The sequence below is a fragment of the Topomyia yanbarensis genome, chromosome 3 (genome assembly GCF_030247195.1).
Source record: "Topomyia yanbarensis strain Yona2022 chromosome 3, ASM3024719v1, whole genome shotgun sequence".
Taxonomy (NCBI): domain Eukaryota; kingdom Metazoa; phylum Arthropoda; class Insecta; order Diptera; family Culicidae; genus Topomyia; species Topomyia yanbarensis.
Window position 1 is genome coordinate 239,296,710 of NC_080672.1, and position 14,937 is coordinate 239,311,646.

A 14,937-nucleotide genomic window follows, 5' to 3' on the forward strand; every position below is an offset into this window, starting at 1 on the left:
CATCATTCGAGCCAATGAGCCGACCAAGATGGCAGATGCTGCTCCAACCAATGGCCTCAATTAGGTAGTGCAGAAAATAAAAACGGCGAAAAAAAGCTCTTTTCCCTATAAGGAAAATATAAAGTCGTGAAACGAGGTTCGCGAGTGAGAATTTTCTTTTCGTTGCTCTTAGAAGCAAAAATCAACCTAACGAGTATGTACGAGTATGAGTCTAAGGAGTCAATGTGGGAACTAACGACCACAACACAGGTTATGCAGCGGAAAGTGGAAACAACCGACCGGAATTACTTTCGGGAATTCGCGCTTTAAATAAAGAGAGACGCCACACTTTATAATATGCGTGTTGTTTATTTAACGTACTGGCGTGGAATGACAAAAGGTATTATGTTTAAGGTATAGCCCATATTTTTCCATAGGGTTGTTTTCCTTGTATAATACGATTTGTTTTCATATACCTAGTTTTGCTCACTACTACAGCTGCCTATATTACGATAGACTAAATAGCTTTATAATGTCTTTTCAGATTAGGAAAGTGGGGCTATTTTTAGATTCTAAATAGTGCGCTTCGGTGCTTCTCTTGTACGTTAACATGATTCACACGATTTTAAAAATAATATCTATGCGATATGGTAACATTTAGCGGATAATTTACCTACATTATTTTACGGAGAATACGACAAATGTTACTTATGATTCCGAATAGATTCAAAGAAACAAATACCAAAGTTTTGAGGCTTGCATTTTGAGATTTCAAGTAAAGTCGCTTTCGGGGTTTTGTTATTGGCATTTTAATGTGGGGAAGATTAAGCAAGCCAGTACAATTATCTCACATCTAATAAATTCGCAGAAATACATTTTTTTACAATAGTTCAATCTATCAACTGCGAATATTATAAAAGATAATCATAAAATTCGAGAAATTGTTGAGGATTCTCCTGAGTGTCAAATTTTGGAATATTTCATGTTTTCAAAAATACATTTTCTTTTCTAAATTTTATTTAGTTTTAAGGAGGAAATTATTCAATATTTTTACATTAAAGTTTTTAGCTATTTCAAGCACTACCTAAAACACAAATTTAAATTGTAACAGCAAATAACAATACCAGCAGGGATATGTATATATTCAGAGATTTCTAGGCCATTTTGAAATATTGATAGCTTTATGCAGCGTACTCACAAATATTAATCTTTCAACAATTTGAACAGGTCGCATTATTTCTTTTTCTAACTTTCTGCAAAATGAATCAAGTATCCGATATTTTTTTTAAACGAACGAAGCACCATCGAATACGACGGAAAAATTAGCACATATGCGCATTCAAAGTAATTGTCAGTTCATTGTAAATGTCAAACTGTCTTAGGTGGAATGAAAAGATACAACAATCTCAAACTCAACTATTTTTATGCGGGGGTTTAAATAAAAAAAAATACAATGCTTTGGTAATTCGGAGAACGCACAAAATCAGATACCCACAAACTGGACAAGTTTCAGTTGTTTATGAAAAACCCGCATAAATTGGAAAAATCGGACTGAAGATCCTCGAAGATCCTCAAAATTCATAACGGTATTGTGGAAATCAGTATATATCAAACAGTTTTTAAGTTCTGAAAATTCGTTTTCGCAATATGCTCAATTAATTAAAAGAAAGTTATTTATATAATCATTTGACTAAACCATAACAAATAGTTTAAATAGCTTTTTTATTTGAATCCGCGTTTCTTTATTTAATCTTGAGTGCTTGATATTCCTGCATCTTCTTTAAAATAAGTTTTATATGAAAATTTTAATCTTTAGAATAGCTTGTTGATAACTTAACGATTCCAAAACTTTTTGAATAGAGGCTACAACATTGAAATCATATGCCAAATATTCGAAATGGCGTGTCAGACTAGTGTCTCAGAAAATAGGTGATCCCTTAATCAAAATGCATCCAAGTAAGTTAAACACCTTACTTTCAAGTTTTCCGACCACTTGCATCTAAAATTTATCTATTCTCAAAATCGTGGAACTTTGAATATCCATTTGGAAAACGCAAATATAAGGAAATCAATAAAAACTTCGAACATTTGTTTAAAAAAGTTGAATAAATACACATAAAAAGAGGCTTCAGCGTATTGGCAAATAGACAGTTATTTGTGTAATACAACAATCATTCACAGTTGATTGGTTGATTTGTTTATTGGGGCTTTAACCAACTGGGCATTTGTCCGCTTTACAGTTTACAGTTAGCGTTCAATGATAATTGTGAAAGAATATGTAATATATTACAACATCATCGTTATATGCATACATTAAAATCACATTAGCAGTTCAATGATATCACCAGAAGATATAATCTTGATATAAGTTTGCTTGCCTTGCTGACTGTGATATCACAAAAATAACACAGTGAGTAATAAATATCAACATGAGATATAAATTTGATAGGTTTCTGTTATGTCGTTCTGATCGGGTATCGCTCGCACCAACACTCCTCCTCGATTTTTTAATGTAGAATACATTTAAGCTTTCAATATAGGGGTCCCGTTTCAAAATATCGGCTGCGGCGCCGCGTCAGATTTTGAAAGTTAATAACTTTTATCATACTTAACAGAATGATTTGATTTTTAGGCCAATTTGTTGAAAATATGTTCCTCTATGCTGTATTAAAATTTGAAGTATGTATAACATGTACTAATAACAAAAAATTGTGTTTTGAAAAATCTTTCCAAAACGACTCGGAAAAGTGAAAATTTTCAGCCCATCCCGCACAGAGCCGTCATTATGGTAGACCAACCGAACAATAAAATAATGAAAAGTTTATATATAGGTCCACTACATGTTTGTTCCTATGATTATTCGCATTGGGTTGCTTGACGAGAGCAGTTGGTGGGGGAAAGACGGCATATTCCTTTGGTTAGGCCATTAGAAGCCGGACGGAAAGGAAAGGCTCATGCACGGCACGAGAACGAGCGAGAAAGCGATAGTAGTGCATATTAGCGCGATTATAAAAATATATGTCGGTCGGTTTTTCTCATTATTCGTGTTCGTTCAAGTTCAAGCACTAGCAAGCAGCCAGTCCACCGAAGGAAAGCAGTTGGCGATGACGGTCGGAAAAAGTGCCCCAGCTACTGGTGACTCATCGCAACCCGATCAGGAACTGTCGCCCTGCAAGAATTTCGCCCCAACTAAAGGGCAACAGAGCAACTAATCTGTGTTCTAATAAGAGTTAAACTGGCTCACCGTGTCCGCGGGGAGCGCGTCTGAATTATGCTCCCACGATAAAATAATAAGCGGTTCTTTACAGGACCAATTAATTGTGTTCTAATAAGAGTTAAACTGAAATTTACATTTTATGGTGTATAACAAATAATTTTCAGAAAGCGATATAAGAAATACGATGTGTGGAATGAAAGAAAGAGAATTTAAATTATCCTCTCTCACTCGTTTTCGTGCACTGCTTTTCCATTCCTTTCTGCTGCTAATACCATCATAACTAAAACGAATGTGCGTATTCTCCCACCATCCCATGGCCAGTGTTGCCACAATTGCATGTCGCTATTACAATTTGAATTATTTTTCATTAAGATACGCCGCTGTTACTCTCTGTGTTCACCAAACCCATCGCCTTCAAGAACTTAACCTGTTTAATGCTTCCCAAAGGCTTGGTCAAAACGTCAGCGATCATTTCTTCAGACGAGCAGTACTGTAGCGCAACGATACCCTTCTCCAAGAGATCCTTGGTATAAAACATCCGAACGTCGATGTCCTTCGACCTTCTCGAATTCTACAAAGTCGATACATCCCTTGTTATCTTCGTTAATCACTGTTGGTTCTTTCTGTGTTTCACCGAACTCTCCAAGAAGCCGCCGCAGCCATACCAGCTCTTTATATGCTTCCGACAAGGCAATATACTCCGCCTCCATACTAGAGAGTAACAAGCTTGCTTCCGACTTGTCCAGCTTACCGTCGCATTGCCCAGTTGAAATAAATAGCCCGTGTTCGATTTTCGATCAGAAGTGTCACTGCTCCACTCCGCATCACTGTATCCGCAAAGTTTTACTGGCACTTCTCTCTTCGCAATGAACTTCAAACGATAATCACTTGTCTTGAGCAAATAGCGGACTATTATTTTCAGTTCCGTTCAGTCTGCCTCGGTAGGATCGTTCACTCTTCGACTAAGTATCGACACGCTAGCTGACATATTAGGCCGCGTATTCACAGACACGTTAAGAAGTGCTCCAATGAGGCTGTGATAGCGTTGGTTGTCCGGTAGCTTTTGACTTCCATCACGGCCCTTGTAATACACAGTATCCATAGGCACCTTCGAACCTTTCGCATTTTCTAGTCCGAATCTACTCGCAATCTTCTTTATGTAAGTTTGCTGATACATACAGAAGAAACTCGCGCTATCCTTCGGTACTCGGATTCCTTAGAAACAATTGATATCTCCAAGACAAGATAGTTTGATACTCTTCTGCAAATCCTTCTCAATTCTACTGATCTCATCCGAAACAGTACATGCCACGATCATAATGTCAACGTAAATTAGCAGATATATCCAAACAGCGGTAGAACGCTTAGTGTATAAGCATGGATCTGCCCTAGACTGCTTGAAACCGATTGCCACCAGTAGTCCTTTAATTGTATCGTTCCAGACTTTCGCTGCTTGCTTCAACCCACAGAGACTGCATTCCAGCTTGCAGACGAGTTGTTCGTTCCCCGGTTTTATGAATCATTGGGGCTGTTGCATGTATAATTCTTCGTTCAATCGACCGTGCAAGTATGAAATCTTAACATCCAGGAGCTTTACCGCCATCTGCTTGTGCCCCGCGATTGTAAGCAAAATCCTCAACGTAGTTTGCGTAGCCACTGGAGCAATTACAGTATCATAGTCGACGCCGTATTGCTGCGAAAACCGTCGAGCAACGAGGCGAACTTTATAACGGTTTACGTTGCCAACACTGTCTTCCTTCTTTTTATATACCCACTTGCAACTAATAGACACACGGCCAACGGATAACTCTGTCAGTGTCCATGTTCTATTCGCTATCAGTGAATTGTATTCGTCTTGCATTGCTGCTATTCATAAGTCACGCTCCCCTCCGCTGATCGCCTCTTCATGGCTTGTTGGCTCTTGTACAATCGCCATAGCCACGTCCACCACAAAGTCCTGTAAATGCTTTGGAAGCATACCTCTCGTTCGCCGCTTTGTGCTGCCACTGGGTAACTCTCCGCTAGCGTCTTCATTTGCATCGTCGTATTGTAGTTGCTCCTCCTGAATAGATGCTTCTTCCAAAGGGCGAATGACGAGGAGGTTAAAGCCCCAATAAACAATAATAATAATGCTTCTTCCAAACTTAATGGCACATTCTGAAATTTGTTCTCATTGTTTTGCGTCTATTCAGGAGGTATGTCGCTGTCATTATGGCTTCGCCCCAGTATTTCAGGCACTAAATCAGACATTCGAAGCCATCGGGGGATTGCCATTATCTCATGCATTCCTAAATTATTTGAAAAATTAGTAAAATACAAAATATTCCAGCAAATCAAAAATCAAATAACAAACAGCATGGCTTTTATAAAGGACGCTCAACAACATCAAACCTTTTAGAATTTGTAACATTCACTATAAATGCAATGGACAATGGCAACCATATGCAAACTCCTACTCAGACTTTAGTAAAGTATTCGACCGTATTGACATACCTTTATTACTCTTCAAACTGCAAAAATATGGCCTGGAAAATAAACTCTTGAAATGGCTGGAATCATATATAACGAAACACGAACAAACAGTTCGCTTCCAGAATATACTTTCTGAACCAATTCGTGTTACCTCTGGCGTACCCCAGGGTTCCCACTTAGGCCCTCTTCTTTTTATTTTGTACGTAAATGACATTACCTTTATACTCAAATATCTAAAAGTGCTTATATATGCAGACGACATGACACATTTCATGGAAATAAGAAATGTCAAAGATGCTGAAGTATTCCAAAACGAAATCAACCTATTCCACACATGGTGTAGCAAAACTCTACTCCAACTTAACGTAAAGAAATGTAACACAATAACATTCAACAGAAAAACTTCAAATATTCCAATAGAAATACACTTAGGAAACAAAGTAGTAGAAAAATGCAAAATTGTTCGTGACTTAGGCGTAATCTTAGACTCCAAGTTCACATTTGTGGAACACTACAATACATAAAGCAAATAGTCAGGCCAATTTTGGAATATTGCAGCGTAGTATGGAACCCATACACTGTCCTGTACGAAGAACGCATCGAATCAGTTCAAAAACAATTTCTTTTGTATACACTTCGTAAACTAAACTGGACGACATTTCCTCTTCCATCGTATAAAGCACGTTGTATACTCATTAACATACAAACACTCAAAGAACGCCGCGAATTTGCCATGCTTTGCTTTATCAACGACATTATTTCTCAACGTGTACAATCCGCATCATTACTCTCGCAAATCAAATTTTATGTACCTATCCGTCAACTAAGAAGTCGTAATTTATTCCAAGAACAATCTTTTAGGACAAACTATGCTAAAATAACCCCATCACTAGAATGATGCGTCATTCTAATGAAAATTGTGCAATAATCGACCTTTCCATATCCAGAATATAAATTAAATTTGAACTTAATCGTAGAAATAATGTATAGTATATAAGCAAATATTGTAATACCATTCTATGTAGTCTGCATATGCTTGACGAAAATAAATAAATAAATTTTTTCTCAAGCCCTGCATCGAGTAGCATGCACGTAGCCATCTCCTGCAAAGTGCGGTTTTTCCGCTCTGCGACGCCGTTTTGCTGAGGAGAATACGCCGTGGTGAATTGCGCCTGAATACCCTCAGTACTGTAGAAGTCCTTCAACTTTTGGTTGACATAATCCCCTCCACCATCTGACCGTATCACACAAGGAGTTTTACCAAAACGTGTCTTAACATACGCAACGTGCCGTTTGATACACACTGCCACGTCAGATTTGTTTCGCAATAGACACACTACGGTGTAACGGCTTTGGTCGTCGATTGGGGTCATTAAATATTTGCACCCTCCTGGCGTCACGTTAGTCATCGGGCCACATACATCCGTATGGCCCAGATCTAAAACACAGTTGGCTCTGTTTTCCGTCACTTTAGGTAAAGAATTTCTTGGCATCTTACCTTGAAAACAATGCTCACACACTTGCCTTATAGCGCAATCCTGCAAATCAAAACCAAGATCGTCTGCCTTAATGCGCTCCAAAGCTCGGGGATCTCGATGTCCTAACCGCATATGCCAAGTGTGCTGGCAGTTCAGAAAGTGATTTGCTTCCTTGCTTAGCTTCGCGTCTTCTATCACTTTCAAGCAGTATAAATTTCCGCGAAGTTCGGCTACAGCAAGCACTTTTCCTGTTTTACCCGAAATATTGCACTTCGATGCACCGAACTCAACACTGTATCCCTTCTGGGTGAGCTTTCTCACAGAAAGCAATCCACTGTCCATGTTTGGTATATACAACACTTCCTTAAATAGGATTTCTAACACTTTATCTTCTTCGTCAATGCACTGCACAAAACCCTCTCCGATACCAACGGACGTCGTCGTGGAACCATCAGCCAGCACCACTTTTGTAACGAATGTACTTGAACTGCGTAACCAGCAGCAACTTAAGCGCCACTCTTCGTCAAGAAGAGGTTGCTGCGGCTGTTTGCGAGCCCGGCTGGGGCTCCTATCTATGGCGTGTTGAAAAGTTGTTCAAACACTCGAAATTCACTCAAAAGCTCCCCAAGAGAGGCAAAATCTAAAATTGTTGCAATGGACCAAATTCAAACCTTCGACGAGAGGATATTCAGTGATCATTAACGTAGCGGAATTGATTCTTCAAAATGAGAAAACTGACTCATGATTTTCGGAATATAGTGTTTTTTCATGTTATGAAAATACACCATGATTTCTGTGCATCATATCATGAACTATTTGTTCGTAACGCAGCATATGCGTTCATGCCGTTTAGTCGAGCGAAACAGTCGCAATTGCGTTGAGCTGGTGGAGAATATTTTTATTCGGCATGTCATAGTATGTTATAATCAGACTGTTAAATCAAGTGATTACCAAATCCAGTTGGCTAGTTGGAATTAGTGATAGTGACGAGTGTGTAAAGCGAAAAACCACTATTGCGGTGAATAATATCACTGAACTAATAGTGATTGTAATCATCGAGTGATTGGTGGTGTTAGCTCGGCCTCTGAAGCGAAGTTTTCTTTATCATCCCATTGTGGTCATTGCTGTGATATTGATTTACGCCAAAAAGGAAAATTGTAGGCAAATCGAATCAGTTCAAGATGTTGGCGTCAGTATCTACAAAGACGCCATTTTTGTGGGGTGAAAAAAGTGTAGCCGAAGAACAGAGAAATTCGGAGAGTGTGTTTTCTGTCAGAAAGAGAAGAGGAAGGCTGAGAATGGGTTAGAGAAGAGAGTGAAATTAATCGAGTTCTCCATACGGTGATACCTGGATGTGTGCATAATGAATATTAAGGGGGAGCTACAACTAATGTGCTGCGGCTACTTATGGAGAAACATATTCTACATATAATAAGGAAGTATTATTTATTTATTTATTTTGTATTTCTTCAGTCGGCAACCGTACTGTAAATATTTATTATGTACAATGTTTATGTTTATTATGTACAATGTTTATGTTTATTATGTACAATCAGTTTTTGGACTGCTTGAGTTGAGTGCGTCGCATGTAGTCATCGACAGGTAACAGTTAAGTCGGCATAAGTTGGATGTATTTGTTTTATGCGAATGTATACGAATTGTACGTCAAGAGTTCGACCGTTTGTGTGTGTGAGCGTCTCCATATGAGGTGCATGTATATAAGGTTGACGATCCGCTGGCGTTTGTAACGATGGGAGAGCAGGACTGGCGGATCTTTTGAAGGACACTTGGTTGGGCAAGTTGGGGATTTCGAATACCTGTTCACATGGGGGTCGTTTTGAATTCTTGTGTGTGTTGACTTCGTCACCATGCATAGAGTGAGAGGTTTGATAGATTCTTGACTTCAGTGTTACTTGTATTTGGGAGTGATTGGTATCGGTTGTCTTTCTTCTTTATAGCTCATTCGCATTTTCGTTTGTAACCTGGCTGTTTGCACGGGTCCATCGTCGAACGATACGATATATTATATTATATTATATTGTATTATATTATATTGTATTATATTGTATTGTATTATATTGTATTGTATTATATTATACTATATTATATTATATTATATTATATTATATTATATTATATTATATTATATTATATTATATTATATTATATTATATTATATTATATTATATTATATTATATTATATTATATTATATTATATTATATTATATTATATTATATTATATTATATTATATTATATTATATTATATTATATTATATTATATTATATTATATTATATTATATTATATTATATTATATTATATTATATTATATATTGATTGGTATATATTGACGTTATATGCATAAGATTTATGGGGTGAGGAGGGTCCACCAGTGCATGAAGTTACAACTGGACAATGAAGTGGAAGGCCAATCGGAGTCAAGGAGGAAAAGTGGTCGTCGTTCACAACAGATCAATATATTATATTTATTGAATGCGTTTATCCATGATTTTCAAACTACTTAATTAATTCTTCTTGCTCATCGTTCTCACCATACTTATTTACATTTATTTCTATCTTTCTCAGGAAAATTGATACATACTGTTATTTGAAACTCACTGAATTTCGTTATATTCACTGCGTCATAATTTTCGTTGCAACTAACGTGTTCACCATACACCTTGTATAACAATGGTTATATTCATGTATGTGTTATATTCATTATTTTCATTAAATTGTATTCATTAAAGGTTTTATTCATTTTTCTTATTAGGTATGTACACAATATTCATTTTATTCTTGATCTTGAGCTATTTGTCAACTATGCTATATTACATCATATACAATAAATTTAATTCGCTATATAATACACTATATAACATTGAAAACTGGGAGGGGCTGGGAGCACCAGGGTATCATATGAGTTGAGGACTGGACGAAGGAACGTGGATAGCCAGCCTAAGTCACTTGAAGAAAACTTGTTTTCATCAGAAGGTCTGATATGAGTTTGACGCACCCTTCTCAAAACAAACCATCAGGTGGGTAAAGCAGGTATAGCGAAATTTTTTATCTTTTAACTGAAGTATTGTTGTTGGAAGGAAGCGGGGTGCGTGTAAGTGCCTCTGCTTACGCACCCGCTCAACCCTTTTTGATTTCCCTTCATTAACAGCAATAATGCGAAGGTTTTACGATAATCTATTTCGAGGCTACCGTAAGTCTACCCGCATTCATTGGAAAAACCTTGAGCTGATGGTGGCTTAATATCACATCACAAAAATCATGTTAGTACCATAGTGAATAGATTTTAAAATCGCAAATATTTTGAAAATGATTGAGCTGCAGTATGATAAATGATGCATCATGCAACGAATAACTGCATGATTTTTTTTTCATGAAAACGATAAAGGATTTGTTTCCGTGTAATTTAAACCTTGATATTTTAACAAATTAACGGAAGAGCAATTCGATATATTCATCTTCGACTAAGGCCTACACACTGCTCGACGAGCCGCCGGTTGTTCAATTCGTGCACAGATGGCGTGGCGCGCGGTCTATCCGGTGCGATGTCCTGCGCTTTCGGATGGCAGTATGTTGCGCAACTTTGCGCCATGCTTTGGCGGTAGACGAATGTGACACAAGAGGGTGGTGGCGTGGCGCTGGTGTCACACGGGCGGAAAATAGCGCACTCAAGCACGTGGTTAGCGTGAGAGGGGTTTGTTGAAAGGCGCGATAATTCGTTGCGCGCGCTTCCAGATCGGATTCGCAACCCTCAATTGACGAGCCACGTGTAGACAGGCACCCTTGTGTCGTTAATCGTCGATTTATGAACCTGCCAAGGAAAAAACCTGTTTTAATCCACCTAGCGGTGCAATTGTGCCTTTCTCAATCATGAACACGAGAATGTTTGCGTTGTTTATATTCATTAAAAGCTTTTAAATGCATATATTACATTTTATTATTATATATCACATGACAACTATATACAGGAAAATAAATCATTATTCGAGTTCTAAAATTTTGAAAAAGAAAAAACAGCCACGGTAATATTGAATTGAAAAACCTGTTTTAATCCACCTAGAGGTGCAATTGTGCCTTTCTCATTTCTACAAACTATGATTTAATAGCTGGTTCGTACAATATAACATTATGGAAATGTCTTTCATTCTTATTACACTTGGTAAGTATATATAAGAGCACCTTTTTGCATTCATCGCGGTATCGGTTTGAATCGGAGTTTTCTATATGATCGCACTCCACAACCCCTAACTCCGGAGCCGGAAGTCGGATGGAGATGGAATTTAATATCAGTTTCCGGAGACGCAACATCTTTCATTTGAGACTAAGTTGATCAAATCGGTTCTGCCATTTTCGAGAAACCAATATAACCGTTATTCTGAATTTGGATGCTTCCGGATCCGTCGATGGTGTGTGGCCAGTGGCCAGTGTGGCCAAAGCGACTTTGAATGACTGTTGGTGACCTAGATCTACAAATTCAACAGTTGTGTTTACATTTTGGAAAAAATTTCACCTTTTTACATTCATCGCAGAATTCGTTAGAATCGGGATTTGCTGCGTGATCGTACGTATCACCCTGTAATTCAGGAATCAGAACTCGGATCCACACAAAATTCAACAGCAGCTGATGGATCTTTCATTTAAAATCAAGTTTGTCAAAATCGGTTCAGAAAATTCCGAGAAACCGATGTGGACAAATCAAGAAATTTTGTTTTGTAACCATACTCTTCAATTCGTAATCCGCAACAAGATATCGGTTGAAAATGAAATTCAGTGGCAACCTATGGGAATATTATACCTTTCATTTGAATCTTAGTTTGTAAAAATCGATTCAGCCATCTCCGAGAAACCGATGTGGACATTTTGTTAACAAATCCGCACATACACACACATACATACATACATACATACATACATACACACATACATACACACAGATATTTTGCGATCTCGGCGAACTGAGTCGAATGTTATATGAGACTCGGCCCTCCGGGCCTCGGTTAGAAAGTCGGTTTTTGGAGCAATTGCATAACCTTTCTATATGAGAATGCCAAAAGAATAATATTTAATTAGCTTAATCAGCATGAGTTCAATGTTATCTTCATGTGATTATATTTTGAAATGTTGGTGGAATGGGTTTGAAAGTGGAGGGAATGGGGGGTTAGTAGAATGGGAGTGGAGGATGCGTCAGAAATCCTTCATCTTATTTCGGTATACGGGGTGGATGAAGGAAATGCGGGCGTGAGGGTGGTCCAAGGGGAGGGGAGTGATGAAGGAGGAAGGTGAAAGGGCAAGGCGGGGCGAGGGGCGGCGACGCAATACTCAACTGCATATTTTGCCTTCCATTTGAGACTTGGTTTGAGAAAATCGGTTCAGTCATCACCGAAGAACCGATGTGACTTTAATTGTGAAATATGCCCGGAATTCCGAACTACCGGAATCGTCGATAGTGGACAATATATTCAAATAATGTTTGATTGGCAATCAGTGATCTAGATCTGTGATTAGAAGTAATTTGATGACCATTTCAATAGTTTTTAGCCTCTGAGGTATTACGATTGTACCGATTTATATGGGAAATTCCATTGCGTCCTTACTAACACCCCTGGAACTCCGGAAGCAAGGGTTAGAACCGAATGAAATTCAGCAGCAGTCAACGGTATTACTGTATCTTTCATTTGAAATCAAGTTTGTAAAAATCGGTAGAGAATTCGTTGGGGAATGAGTGTGATATTAGCTTAGGAACTTGGCGGGTTCCCCGGGGGCGTCATGAACCGTCATGGGTGGCCAATGTGGTCAAAGCTGCTTTAATTGATCATTAGTGATCCAGACTCGCAAACAAGAGTAATGTTACATCAATTTTAATATGTTTTACATCATTTTAACATCATGGTGGTACCAGTTTATATGGGAATTTGCTGTGTGACCGCACTCTTCAACCCGTAACTACGGAACCGGAAGTCGGATCAACTAAAAATTCAATAACAGCTTATGGGAGCGTTATACCTTTCAGATGAAACTAAGTTTACGAAAATCGGTGGAAAAATCGACGTTTCATGCATTTTAAAGGTGTTTGGCATCAAAAATACGAATTCGATTTCTGAAATTTCATGGGGTCCCCCATTTGAAAAAAAATATATATATATTTCCGGACCCATATAAGCGATCCGTATGAAATTTTATAGACATATGTGGGGATATTATAGCTATTATTTGGGACTAAGTTTGTGAAAATCGGCCCAACTATTTCCGGGAAACTGATGTGAGTTCGTAAATTTTGAAAGATGGCCGCTTTTCCCGGGCACTTCCGGAACCGTCTATGGTGGTCAATGTAGTCACCGAACGTTTGGTTGGCCGTCGGTGACCTAGTGCAGCAAATTTAAGTTGTTTGAGAGACATTTTAGCGAAATTTTTACCTTTTTTGCTTTCATCGGAGTATCGGTTTGAATCACAATTTGCTATGTGATCGCACGCCACAACCTGTAACTCCGGAACCGGAAATCGGATCGGGATGATTTTTTTTTTATTAACAGATTAAAGCCGAAGTGGCCTGTGCCGTATACAAAAGATTCCTCCATTCCACTTGGTCCATGGCCGCGCGTCGCCAGCCACGCAGTCTGCGAAGGGTCTGCAAATATTATCCTGTCACATCCTGCGAAGCCGAGCGATCTGCAGTTCCATGTTCCGAGTTTCCAATCGTGATCCTTTATTCGTCGCCTGGGTCGTTGTCGATTGTTCTGGGTCGTATTCTCTTCTGTATTGTTCGTTATGTGGGTTTTTTAAGGGGCGGCTTATAGGGCCTACGCCAACCACCTGTCTCGCCGGTGGGCCATCGTGCCAGGACTGCTTAAGGTCCCACCTGGACACCAGGACAGGTTTACACCTTCCGAAGAAGGGTAACCCCCCCCCCCCTTCACTGTCAACATACGACCAAAGTTCCCACCGGGGTTGGTTACCCGATCTTCACTAAGGTTACTCGTATCCCAGTCGACGCCACGGGGAGGCCAGGGCTAGGAGTTACTGGGCAGGAAGCTAAGGACCGCAAGTGGGGTCTATTTTATGCCTTCAGGTACAAGAGGTTTACGCACTGCCCAGTCATTGACGACCATCGGGATGAAATTAAATAGCCATTTACGGGGACGCAATACCTTTCATTTGAGACCAAGTTTAGTTGAATCGGTCTAGCCATCTCCGAGAAACTGATGTGACTGTTATTCTGAATTTAGATACTTCCGCCGGGGCTTCCGGAACCGATGATGGTGGCTAATGTGGCCAAATAGACTTTGAATGGATGTTAGTGACCTAATACTACAAATCGAAGCAGTTGTGGTCATATTTTGGAAAAATTTTCACCTTTATACATTCTTTGTAGAATTTATTAAAATCGACATTTTCTGCGTGTTCGTACTCATCACCCTGTAATTCCGGAACCGAAAGTCGGATCCATTAAAAATTCAATAGCAGCCTATGTGAACGTTGCACCTTTCATTTGAGACGAAGTTTGTCAAAATCGGTTCAGCCATCTCTGAGATAAATGAGTGACATTTTTGGTCACATACACACACAGACGCACATACACACTTACATACATACACACACACACACATACATATACACGCACAGACATTTGCCGAACTCGACGAACTGAATCGAATGGTATATGTCACTCGGCCCTCCGGGCCTCCTTTAAAAAGTTGGTTTTCAGAGCAATTGCAATACGTTTCTATTGAGAAAGGCAAAAGGTCCGAAATCGGCCAAAAAGTCGATCTTTATA

The 14,937-nt window shown here is 38.8% G+C and overlaps 1 protein-coding gene across 10 annotated transcripts in view; it reads left to right on the top strand.

The window, feature by feature from the left end:
• Nucleotides 1-14,937, top strand: part of LOC131691421 (uncharacterized) — a 1,322,992-nt gene that overhangs the window by 1,214,902 nt on the left and 93,153 nt on the right. The window lies entirely within an intron of this gene.